This window comes from Eleutherodactylus coqui, chromosome 13 (genome assembly GCF_035609145.1).
Source record: "Eleutherodactylus coqui strain aEleCoq1 chromosome 13, aEleCoq1.hap1, whole genome shotgun sequence".
Classification (NCBI taxonomy): Eukaryota; Metazoa; Chordata; class Amphibia; order Anura; family Eleutherodactylidae; genus Eleutherodactylus; species Eleutherodactylus coqui.
Window position 1 is genome coordinate 36,625,175 of NC_089849.1, and position 20,835 is coordinate 36,646,009.

General features: G+C 43.0%; 1 pseudogene; it reads right to left on the minus strand.

Annotated features, from left to right (window-relative positions):
• Positions 1-16,491: 16,491 nt before the first annotated feature.
• LOC136587910 (large ribosomal subunit protein eL20 pseudogene) lies at positions 16,492-17,113 on the minus strand (annotated as a pseudogene).
• Positions 17,114-20,835: the final 3,722 nt, after the last annotated feature.

Here is a 20,835-nt window from a genome sequence, read left to right on the forward strand (position 1 = left end):
AGAATACGCTATTTTCCTGTGTATTTGCGCACCAAGGTTCCCCGTAATGCACGCGCGATGCGCAAATAGGCTGCACAATTCTATGAAAAAAAGTACACATCTGGACCTCATTAGGCTAAATAGCCTTTTAAATTAGGGCGAGCATGTGTCCCCAGCCCATGTGAACATGCCAGCGTAAATACATGCAGTAAAGTATGCAGGCACGCACGCAAACAAGCCTCATTCACTGCGCAAATACGTTGCATTGAGGCGAATGTACTTACGCATACACTTGTCTGAAGCTGCCCCTTTGGTGCAGATTTGGTTACTATGAATTCGCTGTCTTTTTCCTGCTGACTTTCAGCATGGAAAATCAGCAGCGATATACACCCCATGTGAAGGCACCCTAGGGCTATGTTCACAATTACACTACATATTTCCCTTGTACGGCTTCACAATAGAAAGTGCTGGACCTCCCCCTTAACTGACTTGAACGGTGCCCAACGGACCTCATTGGCTAACATGTGGCCCCTTGGGATTCCATGATGCTAAACAGTATTTTACTGGATAAAACAGAGCGGCTGTGTTATTTAGTCTCTGATTTTGCACTGGATTTGCAACAGAGCCTTCAAATAATGTGTCCATCATAAATGTGAACAGTGCCTAAAGGTGGTCTTTAGTCATAAGACTCATTTACACACAAAGACAATCTTTCAAACAACTGAAAGATTGACAGTTTTAATGATCATTTTGCATAAAGTACTAATGGACACTAATGTCCATTAGTACTTTGTCAGCGTCATTTGCATGCAAATGAGACTCCAGGAACCGCTTGCAGAACTCAGCAGGTGGTCTGAGTTCTGCAATGAGCTCCTTTGTTCTTGCAGGGGCTGTCATGAGCTGACAGCATGAATACAATGTAATTTAGCAGCTCTCCTGCAGAACACAGGTCTGTTTTCTTACATGGGCTGCAGAAAGAATACAATGTTATCTCTAGCTCCCATGGAGAACACAGCGTGCGGTCTGAACTACGGTTTTTAAACTAAAGGTCCATTTGCACGCAACGAATAGCGCTCAACATTCGTTAAACGATGGCATATGAGTGATAATCATTGCATGTAAATGCTACCATCGTGCATTTTCTGTCTGAACAATGATTTTTCATTCAGACGAAAAGTGCATGATGGTAGTATTTACACGCAACAATTATCGCTCATGCCATCGTTTTAACGAGTTTTGAGTGATAATCGTTGCATGTAAATGGGCCTTTAGCTTCAGTTCCTGCAATCAATATGCATCAATCTGTTGAGCTTATTATCTAACATTTAGATTTTAGCCTGATGTGGTGCAATTTGTTATTGAGAAAACTCTGTCTTTATGTATAAGCAATATGTAACTGCATTCATGCCTCAAACTCACTCATCATCACCATAGCATCAACAGGGTGGGCCGCAGAAACTAGACCAGACTGTTATGAAAGCTGTTTAAAAGAAAATCTTTACTGTCCACTACAACCAATCACAGCGCGCACTTATTTTGCCCCGCAGTATGAAAAATGAAAGTTTTTCTGTGGCTCACCCTGTACAACAAACTTCATTGTAATGTTATTTACCCAGAAATATGCTAACCCCTTAGTGACGGCCCCAATGCATTTTTACATCCTAGCTTCGTGGACTTTAATCCTCAGGGACATAAAAACATGCTTCCTCTGGGGATTAAAGCCTTGGAGGCTGAAGACGTGACAGCTCCATGTTGTAGCCGACAACCTGGAGTTGTCATGGGAGGCTGGAATATCCAACCCCCAGTCATGCGATCGGCGCTATTTAGTGGATAGCACCGATTGCATTAAGGTAAATAAAAAGTGAAAGAAGTTAGAGTTTCAGCTCCCCTCACCAGCTGCTCCCTTCGGTTTGGGCTCCGTTATGCATACAGACATAAGATTAGGGCCACAACATACAAATGGCTACTTCTCTCTCAGTACCCAATGTCTCTGAACACAGGTATAAATTCTAATTTTCCTGTGCACTTTAGAAAGTAATGTCTTTAAAATTATATATTTGCAAAAATAGGAAATCGTATTTTTTTCTCCTCTAAATTGAATTAATTCCTGAAAAAAAACTGTGGGGCCAAAATACTCCTGATGCCCCTCAGAGAATACATTATGTGGTGTAGTTTTTAAAATGGGGTCATTTTTTGGGGTATCTATCAGTCTGACACCCATGAGCCTTTGCAACCTTGGCTTGGTGTAGGAAAACAAAGTGTTCCTTAAAATGTTGATAAGTAATGTTAAATTTGTACGTCTCCTAAAGGTTTAAAAAAAAACAAAAAAAAAAAAAAAACTTTTTTAAATGTGCGCCCAGAATAAAATAAACTGATGGAAAGATATATCTTAGCAAAAATTTGTGCAGTATGCTTTCACATATTTGAGATATTACAGTTACAATTGTGGAAAAAAAATAACATTTCTTCCAAAATGTTCCCAATTTTGGCACTTATAATAAATATACACAAATTCTATTGGTCTAATTTTACCACCTAAATAAAGTACAGTATGTGGTGAAAAAACAATGTCAGAATCACTTGGATATGCAAAACCTTTACGGAGTTATTCTATGTTAAAGTGACACGTCAGATTTCCAAAATTTGGCTCTGTCATGAAGGCGCAAACAGGCTCGGTCACTAAGGGGTTAATTAGATACACTAAAAATAACAGAAAAGCTTGTGGAGTCTTTTAAAAATTTCCACCAGTGTCTATAAAAGTGGGCCAGTGGGACAACACACAAAGGGACCTCCACGTGGGTTCGCCTGAGTATTTCGGATATCTGAAATAGCTGACGCCTTTACATTATGACTATTATTCCTAATTCCATCCATTTTATAATTTTCCTGAACATGGATCGATCTATCTATCTATCTATCCATCTATCCATCTATCCCATATCTATCTATCTGTGGCCAGCCTGGGACGGGCTCCCTACTAGTTGCCATGTATGGAACCAGTAAGAAGGAATTCATAAATGTATATGCTATATAAAGCACACATACGACGGTTCCTGTGGACTTTGTGTATCCTTTATATATTAGTCCCACCCAGCTTCACTGAAGAAGGGGTTCTCCCTGAAACATATATCCTATGCTGGTTTTTTTAATATACTTAAAAAATTGCATAATACATCCTATTGTCCCACCATCTTTTCTGCAGAGTTGCGCCAGTCTTTTCTTTCTATCTTCAGGAAGGTCATCAATAGCAGATCAGTGGGGATCAACCACCCAGAACCCCAGGGATCAGCACTTTTCCCAGGCTGGTGTCTTTGTGTACAGAGCTGTATTGTTGCAGGAAGCAGACAGCTCTGTTCATTGTGCAGTGGCCCAGGTTGGTATTGCAGGCTGAAACCTAATGAAGAGAATAGGACTCAGCCTGCAATACCAATCCAAGCCACAGCGCAATGTACAGAGCTGTCTGCTTCCTACAGCAAAACAGCTTAGTATACACAGAGACACTAAACCAGGGGAACAGCTGACCCGCACCAATCTGCTACTGTTGACCTATCCTGAGGATAGGTCATCAATAGCTAGAAGTGGGACAGCCCCTTTAATATACATGGAGTAAAATACAGTGATGGTCTGTAATAATTCCTGCATGCGTTTATATATCTGTAAGTCTTTATGTATATAGCATTGCATCATTGAGCAGGCAGGCATATTTTATGCTGATGTTTGCTTTACAAATTGCAGTGATTTGCATTTGTGTCATTTTTGCAGTAATGTTAAATAGAGCAAGGGCTTGTCAAGGACTTTATACATAGGCCCTACAGCTATGAACCCTCGGTATAGCAGCACAGCATCCTCATCCCCCATGTGTCACGCACCATCTGCATGAGGAAGACGTGTGAGCACATGCAGTGGCATATGTGGGGTAAATTACTATAACACGTTCCTACTAAATAAGAAACATTTCTCTTACAGGAGCTGGAATTGTGTTGTAAAATAGCGTTTAAATAAAATATTCATTTATTAATTGTACTGCAAAGCCACAGGAGCTCCATATGGCGTCATAGAGGCTATGCCAGGTGCAGGAGGCTTCATAGTAACACAGGAAAGATCTTCACAAACACGCTTTCTGCAGATGCCATTTTCAATTACTTGAGCGTTTATATATTGCTATATGTTTTTGCAAATTGGATGATTGCAATTAAAGGGATTCTCCAGTTTCAGAATCGTGTCAGAAAATTACATCTCCACCTGATAGGAGAGACCTAAGTAAAAGTGTCCTGGTACCTGATAAAAGCGTCTACCCCTTGGCTCTGAATAATATGCTTCAGTACCTTCAAAGGACTGCTCACCAATTATCAATGATTTCATTAAAGCAATGGTCGTACCTGATCATACACCGCTTCATCAAAGCTGGCCATGTACATGGGATGACGCTTGTCAAAACTACAGAATAGGCTAAAAAATGTGTATGAGGTCCTTCAGACTGTCCTATGCAGCGTCCGCAGAGCAGACCCTCAGCCGAGCCGACAGCGGGGGTAGAGATGGTCACTTGTCACAGTAGCTCTACCGTTCTCTCCCCAGTTCTGGGTAGCACGGGACCCGTCCATATTGCCACAGGGGGAGGTCAAGGGGAAGACAAAATGGGATTGGTAACTGGGCAAAGTTACCTGAAAGTCTTTAGTTGTCACGGGTGACGCCACCGTTCCTTTCTTTTGATGCGGCTCCTCCTTAGAATAATTAGAGCCCACAAAAAGTAGTACTTTTCTGTACACATCGGGAATGATCGATGATGTCCGCTTTACTGAACATAGTAAATCCAACAGAAATACAATCCAACAATAAAATAGGCCAAGCAGCAGTGGAGGTACACAGGACATACATACAGTATCCACAGTCCCAGTTATCTGTGTCTTGCTTTCTCTTCAAAATCAATGTTCTTAACGCTGGCTTGTGTAGAGTAACTCACTGACCACTTGCATACAAATGGCTACTTCTCTCTCAGTACCCAACATCAGCACTGAGGACGTTTTGCATTTTCCGCGGAGGTAGAACCTCTGGCCATCTCTCAGCCTCCTCCATTTTCTCCACAAACGGACCGATGGTGTCTGTGTGCAGACAGGCTCTCATCTTGCAAACACATATATAAAGCACGATCACGTGACTAACAAATGATACACACAAACTGACACAATTTCCAGACATGCCCAGACAGTTAACCCTTGTGATGCTGCAGATATGAATTACATATGATGCTCATTCATGCTACAAGCAAATCAAGGACATTACAAAAGCACAAGACAGACATAGATAATTCAAACACACTCTGGAAACCTCCATTTACTTCAGGCCACTACATCCTACAGCATCTGCAATAGAGGAAAACAAGGACTGGGCTCGTTAGATTTCAAACCGTCCCATCCTTTTTTAGGAGATAAGTGCTGTCGGGGGTGTCTAGCAGCGATTTATTTCTTCCTACTGTAATAAGCATATAGGATTGGCCATAGAGTACGTGAATATGGGAACATCTGGAGAGATAGCTGTCGGCCAAACAAGCTAATACAAGTGTAGGATTTAGGAATAAATGGGAGTCACGCTAGGACCTCTTTATCTGTGGGACTCCCAGGTTTCAAGCCTTTATCACTGAACCCTAATAATATATCTAAATTATATCAGAACATAATAAAACTGGTAAAAACTCCTGTAAGGCAGATTTCATCTCAGATTTGTCACAAATTCCGCATAGAAGCCACATTGGTTCTGTCTCAAATCTGCAGTGAAATCCATGTCCAAAAGGGCTGCATTGCTTTAAATGGGAATCTGCTCCGTAGTTTGTATGGTATGGATTTTTCCATGCACGGATTCTAAATCCTCAGCTCTGTATGAAAATGCATTGCTGAAATACATGACTCAGTCGTAGATTTCTGCCACGGATCTTAAAGAGGGTTTCCGGTTGCGACATGACAATATCTTATTCACCCCATTTGCACCTCCAGGTAGACTTTCAATATACTTAGTGTTGTGAAAATGCGTTGTTTCCTCATTCCGGCGATCAGTCACATGACTTCTCCTGAATTTCTGTCTTCCGGTAGCATCCAGATCCATTTGGAATATATTCTTGTAAAGGCTGGGAACAGCATGTCATTGCTTACATGAGTGCCAGAGGAGGGCACGATGTCCCATTTAGAACAGATGAGAACTATAGACATGTGCAGATCATCCGTTCTATCGTGTATGCTCCTATGCCAGCATTTGTGGGAGATGTAGGAAATGGGAAGTGACGTAGCTGGAAGTGCACATGTCTGTCACGATCTGGTGCTCACCAAGTTCATTGGAGAAATTAATCCCAAAAAATGTCACAAAAGGTATTTGGCAGTTTTACTGTCTCACATAAGTGATCGTGGGGTGTTTTTTATTTTTGAAAAAGTGATCAGACAACCTATTTAAGGCTAAATTCACTATGAGAACATACCCTGAAAAGGATCTGTCCACTCTCCTGACATGTATGTGTAAGAAAATACTTACGGTTATATCGTTGCCATCCTAAAAGAACAAATACACATTCAATATATAGAGCGGACAAGCAAAAGTCAAAATAGCAAAACTAAAAAGTGGGGTTTAAGTGGAATCTTACCCATACATATTAAAATTAGAAATCCCTACTGAAAAGGAGGAGGGTGATCGCCCTGACAAGGGTGGCTTCATATTTGAAACCTGGAGCAACTTTGGCTGTCCCTAGATGATGACAAGAGGGGGGGGGGTTAAAACTGATAGATGTTATAAATAATTGAAACAACAGTACAAGGCAGCAAATGTAACAAAGCCAAATGCAAAAAATAAAGACTGCAAATTTATCTGACAGTATGTTGGCACAGAAAGATGCAATCTCGACCAGAACTCCACCAGGCAAATGAATAGCCAGTGCCCTTTGAGAGGAGGGGCTGGACTAAATGCACTACAATAATGGTTGACTGCTCAGCCGGGGAAATCACCTCCCTGGCTACCAATCACGGCCAACAACAGCACATATACATGCACACATTGGCACCCAGCACCAAATGACAGGGTGGATGTACAATCACATGGGCAATAGCTGATGTTGTGATGTCACCTCCAGACTCACCTCACGATTGTAGTCGGCACACCTCACCACTTGCATTCCCTAGAATATAGCAATTCGAGAACATCTTTTCTTAGACCTGTGTTGTGGTGTTGCACAGTTATTCCTCCTAAAAGTTTCTGAAAAAAATTTACTACTGAGTGATACCAGTTTGGGGTGTGCTCCTAGACAGTATAAGGATGGTTGTGTCGGAAACCTCTGGATGGAGGTTCCGTCGCAGATCCGGCTGCAAATACAGAAAGAAAAAGCACCATTCCAAAACCAGCAGCTGGGCGCAAAGTGGGCAGACCCCATTGTAGTCAATGGGGTCCACCCGACAATGCTAGGTTCCTTCCAGAGACAGAACTTATCAGCGGCAGGAATTCCCCTTTCCTGCTCCCCAAACGGAGCAGGAAAGCGGAATCCCCAACGCAGGTGTGAAACCACCCTTACATTATCCAATCAGTGCTGCCAATAATGGAGTCTGTAGGGACACACCTCTTTAGTAAGCAGAATGGTAACAGCAGATTTTTAATGTATTCATATATTTATAGGAGGAATAACTGAGGAACAGCAAATTACAGAGTTATAAGAATAGATGCTCCAGAATTATTTACTCAGGAATGGCTGAAAATGCTTATTAGATTAGTCTAATGTTTGTAAATTGAAATATAATCAGATAGTTCAAAACCTTTCATGTCTTGTAGGATAAGGGCTCTTTCCCATGACCGCAGGTGTTTTTACATGTGTCTGCCGATGCCGTAAAAATGTGTGAACGGGCGCACAAATCTAACGTTTGTGTTTCCATTCAGATGGCACAGGCCCCGGCGCATATATGACGAGGTCACAATGCTGTTGCCTCCCCTTCTCTCCCCCTCACCAACTCACCTCCTCTCTCCTTTCCTCCTGCTGTTTACAATGGGAGTGGGTGGGATGGGGGGTGGAGCTAAGCACACGACTGTCCCCGCCCCTTGTCCACAGTTAGCAATGGGAGGGGCGAAGCTTAGCACTGCCCCATCCCGCCCCCTCACATTGCAAACAGCCGAAGGGGAGGAGAAAGGAGGAGAGAAGGGGAAGGGAGTTTAGCAGTCATGCTGCTAAACTCCGTCCCACCTCCCTTCTCCAGCCGCTGTCATGGGCTCCCATAGGAGCCCATGCAGCGGCCGACGTATTCCGGCTGGAAATATAGTTCCAGAACTATCTTTCAGGTCCGGCGTAAAAGCACTCAGCACTATATTGGCCCGGACAGGTGCTTTTACGCTGAGGGAATACAGCCATATGATTTGATGCATTGGAATCCAATGCATCACATCGTAGCGTATATCGGCTGGCCGTGAAAACGGCGGTCGATATACGCTCGTGGAGATAGGACTGCAAATGTGCACACTGATGAAGAGGATGTGTGAAAAGGACTGCAAATGTGCACACTGAGGGCTCATTCACACGGGCGTGAAAATTGAGCACCCTCTAGCTGCACAAAAAAAACTACAACTATAGCTGTGGAAAAATCGTCTGAATGGATGATTTTTCTGCTCTGAAGTTTCTAGCTTCAGCCTTGATCTTTCCACGCTGAACTGGAGGGACTGTCTGGCATGGAATATGTGCTGCTGGAGAGAGAGATGTAGGAAAGACCTGGGGGAACCCCCTTCATCTCTGGCACGGCTTCCTTTCGCTGCTGGAGAGAGAGATTGAGGAAGTCCCCAGGAGAACCCCCTACGTCTCCACAATGGGGCTTTCCTTTATCTCTCTCTCTCTCTCTCTCTCTCTCTCTCTCTGCAGTGAAGGGAAGCCCTGCTGCACAGATGAAGGGGGTTTCCTTGGGGACTCCCTCCATCTTTCTCTGCAGCAGCAAAAAGCCCCACCTCAGAGATGAAGGGGGCTCCTCCAGGGCTTTCATTCATCACCAGGGACTCCCTTCATCTCAGCGAAGATGGAGGGGGTGTAGTACCCCAGAGTTGGGGGGTCCCAAAGCATTACTAGCACTAGGTAATGTAAATAAATAGATGTATAAATGTGTATAATTATGTGTGTTGTGAGTGTAAATGGTTAATAATGGGTTAATTGTTGGTGTTCTCACTACCTAGCACTATATGACTATGCATAATTCACCCTAACCTGCTTTAATACCGGTCATATACCCCTAGCTAGCCTGGGATTGGATAGTCGGTTTTCCTCTAGCTCAGGATTGGTTAGCAGGGAGAGTATAAAAGACAGAGAGTGGGTGGGGTTAGCCAGTCTAGTCCTGGAAAAGAGAACATGATATTCTAAAAAATGTGTTTGTGTGGCTACAATTCCTTTGCCTGAATGTTTTCACAGGAAACTATTGGTTCTAATAGTTGCGTTTTTTTGTGCATTTAAAGGGGTTGTCCCGCGGCAGCAAGTGGGTCTATACACTTCTGTATGGCCATAATAATGCACTTTGTAATGTACATTGTGCATTAATTATGAGCCATACAGAAGTTATAAAAAGTTTTATACTTACCTGCTCCGTTGCTGGCGTCCTCGTTCCCATGGAGCCGACTAATTTTCGGCCTCCGATGGCCAAATTAGCCGCGCTTGCGCAGTCCGGGTCTTCTGCAGTCTTCTATGGGGCCGCTCGTGCAGAATGCCGGCTCCGTGTAGCTCCGCCCCGTCACGTGCCGATTCCAGCCAATCAGGAGGCTGGAATCGGCAATGGACCGCACAGAAGCCCTGCGGTCCACGGAGACAGAGGATCCCGGCGGCCATCTTCAGCAGGTGAGTATGAAGACGCCGGACCGCCGGGATTCAGGTAAGCGCTGTGCGGGTTGTTTTTTTAACCCCTGCATCGGGGTTGTCTCGCGCCGAACGGGGGGGGGGGGGGGGGGTTAAAAAAAAAAAAAAACCCGTTTCGGCGCGGGACAACCCCTTTAAGTTAGGAGTGCAAATTCCCTTGTGTAGGCCTCTCTCACAGAAATGTTTTTTATAGTGTTTAATGCCCTGCTAAAAACGCTGTAAAATGCCTCTCTTAATTTCAATGAGGCTTCTCAGACGAGTGTTTAAGAGCGGCGTTTCTAATGCCACGTTTTTCAAAGGCTGTTTGCTCTATTTTAATGTGCTTCAGCTATATTTAACGCACCACATCATCTATTGCAATGATGGGGTGCATTAAAAATGCTGTCAAACGCGTTTGAAAATGCTGTAAGCGAGATACATAACCCTTGTGTGAGACTAGCCTTATGCAAATGTGCCCCAAAGAGGATTTTCTGAGAGGCTCTGCAGTCATTTCTCGGTGGACTGGGGTGGGGCTTAAAAATGTGTTACGAATTGGCATTCAAATGCTTTGAGGTATGCAAGCCCAGTACTGTATTTAAAGAGGTTTTCCATGACTACACTATTGAGTAGTTGCTCAGCATCCCTGTCAATCAGCTGACTGAAGTGACAGCAGCACTCAGCTGAGTGCTGCTGACACCCCAGTCCATACCAGACACAGCACTGTAAATTGTATTGTGGCTGTGCCTGGTATTGCGGCTCAGTCCCATTCACTTAAATGGGACTGAGCTGCTTTCAGGCCAAGTGACTAATGAGTGTGACTTCTCAGGCTTCTTCAATCAGCTGATCAGCAGGGAACCCAAGATGTGGAGCACTGCCAATCAACTCTTGATGACCTATTCTGAGGATAGGTCCTAAATAGTTTAGTCATGCCAGACACAGCACTGTAAATTGTATTGTGGCTGTGCCTGGTATTGCGGCTCAGTCCCATTCACTTAAATGGGACTGAGCTGCTTTCAGGCCAAGTGACTAATGAGCGTGACTTCTCAGGCTTCTTCAATCAGCTGATCAGCAGGGAACCCAAGCTGTGGATCCCTGCCAATCAACTCTTGATGACCTATTCTGAGGATAGGTCCTAAATAGTTTAGTCATGGAGAACCCCTTTAATAAAGTGTATTCTGGATAGACAGATGTAGATATTTGTTTATATTACTTTTCAGCACTATTTCCTGGTAAAGTGTTAAATGTGTCTATATTGCCCCCAGCTCTGTTACACGACCAGTCGGTACGATCAGCCCGTTCACGCCGTGCGCCTTGTATGTCTCCACATGCAAAAGGTTAGCTGTGCCTTCAGGCATAAGGAAATGTCAAAGGAGAAATCTTGTATAAATAGGACTTCCAGCTTAGAATAAATCTCTGAATCTATATGTACACATCTGTTTTAGAACTGATCGACTTGTTACAGTATGAGGTCGTTTCCAGCACTGATCAGAGGGCGCCAACGCAAATGTGAATCAAGAACAAGATTGTTTTTCGACAATATGTAGTAAAAACAAAATATATAAAGCGGTTTTCATATCTGCATTGGAGGTTCCGTTTTCCTGCTCCATTATGGAAGCAGGAAAGGGGAATCCTCGTGGCCGAACAATCCATTTTATGATAGAACTGAGCAGCGCCGAATGAACCCCAATGACTATAATGGGGTCCGTTTGCTTCACCTGACCACCGCTATCTGCCCGTAGTGGTTGCAATAAGAGACTCCGAACCAGCACCGTTCCATTACAGAATAATCCCGCCCGAAAATGAAGACTATTGTGACTACCTCGAGGAAGCAAATTGCTAAGCTTCAAGAAGTTGGTGCCATTTACCAAGAAAAATGTTCTGAATTGCAAACACTGGTGCTGGATCAACAAAAAGAAGTAACCAATTTACATAATCAACTTCTGGATTTGCACAATTCAGGTTCAGATATTCGCATGCCACTGCCAGCAAAGTTCAGTGGGTATCGTAATCTGTACCGATGTTTCCTTAACCAATGCCGTATTTACTGCCAAATGCAACCTGCTCCTTTTACCAATGACAGAAAAAAGATACTATTTATCACTTACATGGGCATCACCTTATGTGGAAAAGAACTATGATCTCCTCAATTACCTTGATACCCTTATTGCTGCTATGGACCAAGTTTCTCATGACCCAAATCGCTGTGCTACAGTAGAGGGTAAATTGCATAACCTACAACAAATGCTCTGTTGCTGAATATAGAGCAGAACTTTGTCACTGGATGACTGATACCAGATGGAACCTAGCCGCCCAGAGGAGTTGGTTTCGACAAGGACTATCGGAGCTGGTGAAGGATGAGCTTGCTAGAGTTGAGACCCTGATAATTTGGAGGACTTAATTCAATTATGCATCCGAACAGATCAGAGACTTACTGAACGAAGAAAAGAAAAGCTGCAGGTATCTGGAAACAATCCTGCCTATTTCTTCAGTCAATCAGCATTAAATACCCAGTAAAAGACTGAAACTATACCCGAACCAATGCAGATTGAGGTCATCTGCAAACCGCTTTCTATAAGACAAAAGGAGAGGTGCCATATTGAGAATCTGTGTCTCTATTGTGGGGGCTCAGGACATTATGCTATTAACTGTCCCAACAAGTTCCAAAAGACTATCAGTAGAGATGAGCGAGTATACTCGCTAAGGCACATTACTCGAGCGAGTAGTGCCTTAGCCGAGTATCTCCCCGCTCATCTCTAAAGATTCGGGGGCCGGCGGGGAGCGGCGGGGAAGAGCAGAGAGATCTCCCTCTCAACCCTCCCCCCCCCCACTCCAACTCACCTGTCACCCGCGCTGGCCCCCAAATCTTTAGAGACGAGCGGGGAGATACTCGGCTAAGGCACTACTCACTCCAGTAATGTGCCTTAGCGAGTATACTCGCTCATCTCTAACTATCACCTTTATAAGTGCTGACCATAAGCAATTGAGACATTTCTAAACAGTCGGATTCTGTTATGCAAGTAATTCAATCTGTAATTCAAGGTAAAGACAAGATACGTTCTCCATCCTTTCATTTTGTCATTCCTATATAGGTTATAATTGGGAGCCATGAAATACAATGCTATGCTATGTTAGGTTCTAGAGCAGGAGGGAATTTTATGGACTTAAAATACACTGTTGATAACAACATGTTAGGCTGGACCAATCCAATGCTAATTGATATGTAAACTATGGATGGATCACCTTCATCATCTTGGCCAATAACTCATGAGACAATTGAACCTGATCACCATGAAGCTATTAGTTTCTATCTTATTTCTACCAAGTTTCCAGTTATTCTAGGAAATCCTTAGTTCTCTATCCATAATCCTTCTATCGATTGGGGTTCAAGGATTATTACCTTCCCCTCTAAGTACTGTAAGGAAAGTTGTCTGATGACTCTGCCCACCCCCAAGTATATCCAAGTCTCTGAGATTTGTCATCAGAGTTCTAATAAGTTTCCACCTCAGTACCAGCAATTCAGTGACATCTGCAGCAGGAAAAAAAGCTCATCATCGGCCATATGATTGCCCAATAGAATTGCTTCCTGGAACAAGTATTCCTTTCGAGTGAATTTACAATCTTTCCGAACCAGAATTAACCCCTTAAGGACATGGCCTATTTTGGCGTTGAGGACCAAACGATTTTTGGTATTTTTTCATCTCCATTTTTCAAAAGCCATAACTTTTGTATTTTTCCGTCGACGCGGACGTATAAGGGCTTGTTTTTTGCATGGCGAACTGTAGTTTTTATTGGTACCATTTTTGGTTACATAGACTATATTGTAAAACTTTTATTATTTATTTATGATCGTAGGGAGAGAAAACGCATCAATTCTGCCATAGATTTTTATCTTTTTTTTAAAGTGTTAATTATGCAGCACAAATGACACTACATTTTTTTCTGCGGGCCGGTACGGCTACAACGATACCAAAATTCTTATATTTTTTTTAGGTTTTTCCACTTTTCCACAACAAAAACCCTTTCTTTGGAAATAATTTTTTTTTTCTAAATCGCTGCATTCAAAGTCCTGTACCTTTTTTATTTTTCCATGGACAGAGCTCTGTGAGGGGTTATTTTTTGCGAGATGAGCTGTAGTTTTTATTCGTACCATTTTGGGGTCAACACTTTTTTTAAATCACTTTTATTGCGTTTTTTGAGAGGCAAAATGCGTGTTCAATTTATTGTATGCGTCGTTACGGACGCGTCGATACCAAATATGTGAGATTTTTTATTTTTTTGTATGCCAATATGAGAAAAAGCTTAAAAAAGGGTTTTTAAACTTTTTTTTACATTTTTATTTGTTGTACTTTATTTTTCTCCTCTTTTTATACAAGCTGTGTCCCTCTGAGGGACTTACACTGCAGGACTGAAGATCGCTACGATAAGGCATGGCAGGACTTCTCTCCTGTCATGCCTTATCGCTTATTATAGCAATCTTAGGCAATGGCAATACAGGACGCCGGTATCTGGTGTCCTGTTGCCATAGCAATCAGCCAGGCTCTCGCGATGTTATTGCGAGAGCCGGCTGAAGTCACAGGGGGAGTGCGCTCTCTCTGTGAATCCTTTCTCTGCCGCAATCTACTTAGATCGCGGCAGTGAAGGGGTTAGCAGCGGCTGGGCGCATCTAGTGACAGCCGGCTTACACTGTGGGATAGTGCGAGATCTGCTATGATCTCACGCTATCCCTATGACATAAGGGTACATGGCGTAAGGGTACCCTGCTCCCATGACGTACACTTACGTCATGGGGCGGGAAGGGGTTAAAAGTACTCAGAGAATACTTGCATGAAAATTTAAAGAAAGGCTTAATTCAACCTTTATTCTTTGTAGTGAAGAAAGACTCAACCTTGCGGCCATGTATTGATTACAGAGAACTAAATAAAATTACTGTTAAAAATCGCTACTCTCTCCCCTTAATTCCGGAATTACTGGAAAGACTCCGCTCTGCCAAACTTCTTACCAAACTAGATCTAAGGGCTCCCACCCACTTGCCTTTTTTTCACACGTTATAGCTTGCCTTTTTTTCACGCGTTATAGCTTGCCTTTTTTTCACGCGTTATAGCTTGCCTTTTTTTCACGCGTTATAGCTTGCCTTTTTTTTCATGCGATTGTTAATGGGACTTTCTAATGTTAAAACCGCTTTGCAAGTTGGTGCGTTTTTAACATTAGAAAGTCCCATTGACAATCACGTGAGAAAAAAGGCAAGCTATAACGCGTGAAAAAAACTCAAGTGTGCAGGAGCCCATATGGCATGAAAAAAAAGCAAGCTATAACGCGTGAAAAAAAGGCAAGTGGGTGGGAGCCCTTAGAGGTCTTCGCAAAGAGGTTGAAATACGCGGCAGGGTATTTCTGCATCATAGGTAAGTTCTCTGTAGGCTTCTGACAGGTCCATTATTACCGTATACTTTTTAGGAGTTTTTTGAAAGAGGCTTACTGCCAAGATTTGCAATACTTTACCATCATTTGTATATCTATGCACTTGCACTTTGTCAACAGACCGTATATAGCCTTTACCTTCTCTATTTATCTATCCTACACCTTATATGATTAGTGCAATCCCACTTATCAATGGCAGGTGTTTGTTTCATGGGTCTCCTTTATACCTTTGAAATACCCATTGCTGGTATGCAACCACGTTATTACAGGTTTTTCAGAAGTCTATATAAAGAGGTTCATTGCTATGTTTTATAGCATTTTTTGATATTTGTACATTTATACATCCATACTTTGTTTACAGAAATGTTTTCTAAAATATTGCATGTAGCCTCTCTTTTTTTCTACTTTAAATTTTAAATGATTATTGTGATTTCACCAATGATTGATTTTTTAAAGCTATTTTTAAATGTGTTGTTCCTAAATATATGCTTAGAATGTATTGTGTGTTTTGTATAATAAGAAATATATAGTATGTAGTTTTCACTCCATTCTTTTGTGCTGTAATTTAATATATAGTGGAGTGATACACAATACTGATTTGTTTGGCATTTCTACCAAATACTGGCCTTACTGTTATATGGATATCCTGTGTTAACCCTTTCCAATCCACTGTCTGACCTCTGAAGACATTATGATTAGAGATGAGCGAACCTACTCGGCCATGCCCCTTTTTCGACTGAGCGCCGCGATTTTCGAGTACTTCCGTACTCGGGTGAAAAGATTCGGGGGGCGCCGTGGGTGAGTGGGGGGTTGCAGCGGGGAGTGGGGGGGGGGGGAGGAAGAGGGAGAGAGAGAGAGGGCTCCCCCCTGTTCTCCGCTGCTACCCCCCGCTCTGCCACGCCTCCCCCCGGCGCCCCCGAATCTTTTTACCCGAGTACAGAAGTATTCGAAAATCGCGGTGCTCGATCGAGTAATTACTCGAAACGAGTAGGTTTGCTCATCTCTAATTATGATTTAAGGCTGTACAGCTCTGATGTTGGAAGACGTTCGTCGGGGTTCTCTTACTGTATGTTGCCAGCCTCTCTGCTCTTGGAGCCTATCCAACGTGTCACCTCATGCAGTGTTGGCTTTAGCCAGCATATAGTGCCATTGTATAACAGCAGAAAAAGAGTAAGCCCCCTAGGAAAACTAGGATACTAATTGGAGGCCTATAATCTTAAATGGATTCGCCCAGAGAATGAGTGGAAGACTGCCTTTAGAACCAGATATGGACATTTTTTTTTTTTTTTTTTCCAAATAAGAATTTTATTTGACCACAGAACAAGGATTGCTCCCTGCTTAGAAGAAGGTGTTGGGTCTCTTGGTGGTGAAGCGGGGCTTGTGCTGGCGACGTAGAACTCTGTGCGGCAGAGGGAACTTAATCTTTGAGTCGTGGAACTGCTTGATGGCTGGTCTGCGACACTTGTTAGCAGGAATTACCTCCACTTTCATAATCTGAATAGAATGGGCACGAGCACGATGGCGTGCACCCATATCACGATAGCACAGGGTCACAGCACCAGCTGTAGTCAGGTCTCGGTACTCTCTGTACATATTGTGTGTTCCACTACGAGAATCATAACGCAGCCAGATGCCAAAGTTCTTCACCTTCAGAGGAGTTTTCTCAAAAACTTGCCCACAGTATACAATCTCTCCAGATGCCTTCTTCATCTTCTTCAGCTGAGATACAAAGTACCAGAAGCGAGATTTTGCCACAACATGGTTGGGTGCAAAGATTCTCATACGATAAAAAAGGGGTGCAGGCGTCTTAGTGGTGGGCAAACTGCGCCCAATTACCTTGTACTCCCTCAGAGTGCCGGACGCCTTCATGCTGCCTCGATCCCAGCCGCCGAGCGAAAGGCCAGATATGGACATTTTGAGTACCTGGTTATGCCTTTTTCAGTATTTAATTAATGATGTGTTTTTGAGATTTCTTGGATCAATTTGTTGTTGCACATTTCGATGACCTTCTTATATTTTCAGACGATTTAGAGAAACATCGCAGGCATGTCCGGCTAATCTTGAAACATCTTCAAAAGAATCATCTTAATATCAAACTGGAAAAATGTGAGTTTGAACAAACCAGGATTCGATTTCTTGGATGTATCGTCTCTCCAGATGGTCTGAGGATGGATCCTAGTAAAATTAAAGCTGTGGTTGATTGGCCTACTCTGAGAAATTTAAAAGATGTTCAACGCTTTATAGGGTTTGCGAATTTTTACAGAAGATACATAAAAGACTTCTCAAAAATCATCTTACCAATCACTTCTGTCACAAAGAAAGCCAAAGCATATTCATGGTCTTCCGAGGCACAGGATGCTTCTAAAAAACCAAAAACTCTTTTCACTTCTGCATCATTACTGATCCATCCAAATCCTGAATTGCCTTTTGTTGTTGAAGTGGACACATCCGATTCTGCTGTGGAAGCTGTCTTGTCTCAGCGACTTGGAGATAAAATGCAGTTGCATCCGTGTGCATTTCTTTCTCATACCATGTCATCTGCAGAAAGAAACTAGAATGTTGAAAATAAAGAACTGTTAGCCATCAAAGTTGTTGTAACCAGTCTGGTTCTGGGTTGAAGCCACTGGTGTTGGAGCCGAGAGTGTAGCCAGGAGTCAATAACAGGTGGTGTCAGTTCGCAGTATAAGGGAGCACGCAGGCAACGGTCAGGAGGAAGCCAGGAGTCGATAACAGGAGGTATCAGTTTGCACGTTAGGAATAGGAGCTCAATAATTGCGCGCTGGAGCAGTAGCAGGGCGAGGCTATTATAGCTTGCCTAATCAGAAGCAGGGCGGGGCCAGAACACAGAAGCAGAGCAGGAGTACAAGATCAAGGCTAAGCCCAGCAGACAGCTGGATGGCTTAGCAGAGAGAGCTGCTGACTGGAGTACAGGAGTTCCTGGGTTAGAGCCCTGACAGTTGTCTTCTCTGAATGGAAGGAGCCAATCATCCTGTAGTAGTTCTTACTGACCACAAAAATCCAGAATGTATCCACACAGCTAAGAGATTGTCAGCAAGACAAGCACGATGGGCCTTGTTCTTCTCCAGATTTAACTTTCTTATCGGCCTGGTTCAAGAAATGGCAAGGCTGATGCCTTGTCCAGGATTCTTGCATAATCGTAGGAGGGGTCTAACACAGACTACAATTTTGTTTTCCAAAAATGTCCTGGGAATAGTTGATTAAATTTAATTTTTAACAATGTTCAAAGATGGGTACCAAAATGACTATTTTCTCAATCATCCTTCTAAAGGATGTGGCTCTCTCTTTTAAGGAGGGGTTTGGGATGCAGGAAAACAGTCTGTGTGTTCCTGATTCTGTTCGACTTGAAGTTCTTAAACTTGTCCATGATTCTGAACTTGCAGGTCATCTTGGAGTTACAAAAACTCTTGAACTATTGCTTATTTTATTTTGGTGGCCTAATTAATAATAATAATATTATAATCTTTATTTGTAGAACGCCAACTTATTCCGCAGCGCTTTCAAGCGTGGGATGCAAACAATACAACAATTACAATGTGAGGTACAATCAGTTTGAAACAAATGGGGTGGAGTGGTACAGGAGGTACAGGGTGGTTACAGGGGGGGAGCGGGGCATAGGGAACACAGGCAATAGGGGATTTCATGTGGAAATCAGTTATTAGAAAGCAAACAGGGTGGATCGGAAAGGAGGTGCAGGATTAGATGTTGTGTGTGATAGGCAGGGTGGAAGGCGTGGAGCACCATAGGGAGGGGCGAGGGACTAGGTCAGGGGATTTGGATTGCTTCCCTGAAGAGGTGCGTTTTTAAGGCACGTCTGAAATTTCGTGCATCAGGAATTGTCTGGATGCCTTGGGGTAGAGCATTCCAAAGGATGGGTGCTGCTATGGGGAAGTCCTGAAGGCGAGCATGTGAGGTTCGTATTAGAGGGGTGTTTAGTCTGAGTGTGTTAGCGGATCGGAGTAAGCAGACTGGGTGGTGTATGGACAGGAGGGAGGCGATATATGGTGGTGTGGCGCCATGCAGAGCTTTGTGGGTGAGGTTGAGGAGTTTATATTTGATTCTGCAGTGGATGGGTAGCCAATACAGCGACTGGCATAGTGTAGAGGTGTCTGAGTAATGGTTGGATAGAAAAATTTGCCTAGCTGCCGCATTTAGTATGGATTCGAGTGGAGCGAGTCTGGTGTGGGTGTGGCCGATGAATAGCGAGTTGCAGTAGTCAAGTCAGGAGTGGATGAGGGCGACCACCAGTGTCTTTAGTGTGTCTGTGGTGAGGAACGGCCCTATTTTAGCAATATTTCTGAGGTGCATGTGGCATGTTTGGGCCAGAGATTGGATGGGGGGGGGGGGTAAAGAAGAGGTCAGAGTCAAGTGTGACCCCAAGGCAGCGTGCCCGCTGTCTGGGGGTTATGATGGTGCCAGACACTGAAATGGAGATGTTGAGGGCAGGTCGGTTGGAAGGCGGAAAGATGAGGAGTTCAGTTTTAGAGAGGTTAAGTTTGAGAAAAAGGGAGGAGATAGTATTAGAGACTAATTGTAAGAACGATGAGAGAAAATATGTTGCCTCTGGTGTAACGTGTGCACGAAACAAAACAGCACGACCTCCTCCTTTAGGACTTCTTCAATCACTCCCAGTTCCATTCAGGTCTTGGGGATCTATATTGATGGACTTTATTGTGGATCTTCCCCCACCTTAAGAAATTTCTGTCATCTTTGTTGTGGTGGACCTACTCACAAAAATGTCCCTTTTTATTCCCACTAGAGAGAGTCCCACAGCTTAACAAACTGCAGAAATGATGATTAAAGAGATATTTAGGCTGCAAGGAATCCCTGATAATGTAGTTTTTGATAGAGGTGTTCAGTTTACATCAAGATTTTGGAAAAGCTTTTGTACAGCCCTAGGGATTACTATTAATTCATCTTCTGTCGTCCATCCGCAGTCCAATGGCCAGACTGAAAGGACTAATCAGACTCTTGAGCAATACCTCCGCTGTTTTATTTCCTACCTCCAGAATGATTGAGTGGATTAGTTACCAACAGCAGAATTCGCCTATAACAACTCCAAACATAATTCTACATCTAAAGTCTATTTTATGCTAACTTGGGCTTACATCTTATATTTATTCCTTACCTTCTTTTTAATTCTACTGCTACTGTTATTCACAGACTAATACTGTTGCAGGAAACCCAAAAGAATCTAATTGAGATGTTCCAAGAAAACTATAAGAAGGCAGCTGATAAACATTGTAAAGCTCCTCCTTCCTTTCAGGTTGGTGACAAGGTTTGGTTGTCTACTAAAAATGTAAAAACACTTGCACGCTCTCAATAATTGTGTCAAAAATTCATAGGACCTTTACAGATTACTGCAAAAATTAGCCAAACTCCTTAACAGATTGTAAATTTATCCTGTGTTCCATGTATCACTACTCAAACCATTCAAGTAGAATAGTTTTCCTGAAAGAAGTCAGCCACTTCCTCCACCAGTAAATGTCCAAGGTGAAGAAGAATACATTGTTGACAAAATTCTGGACTCTAGAATTTTTAGAGGTAAATTACATTATCTGGTACAATGGAAAAGATATGGACCAGAGGAGAATTCATGG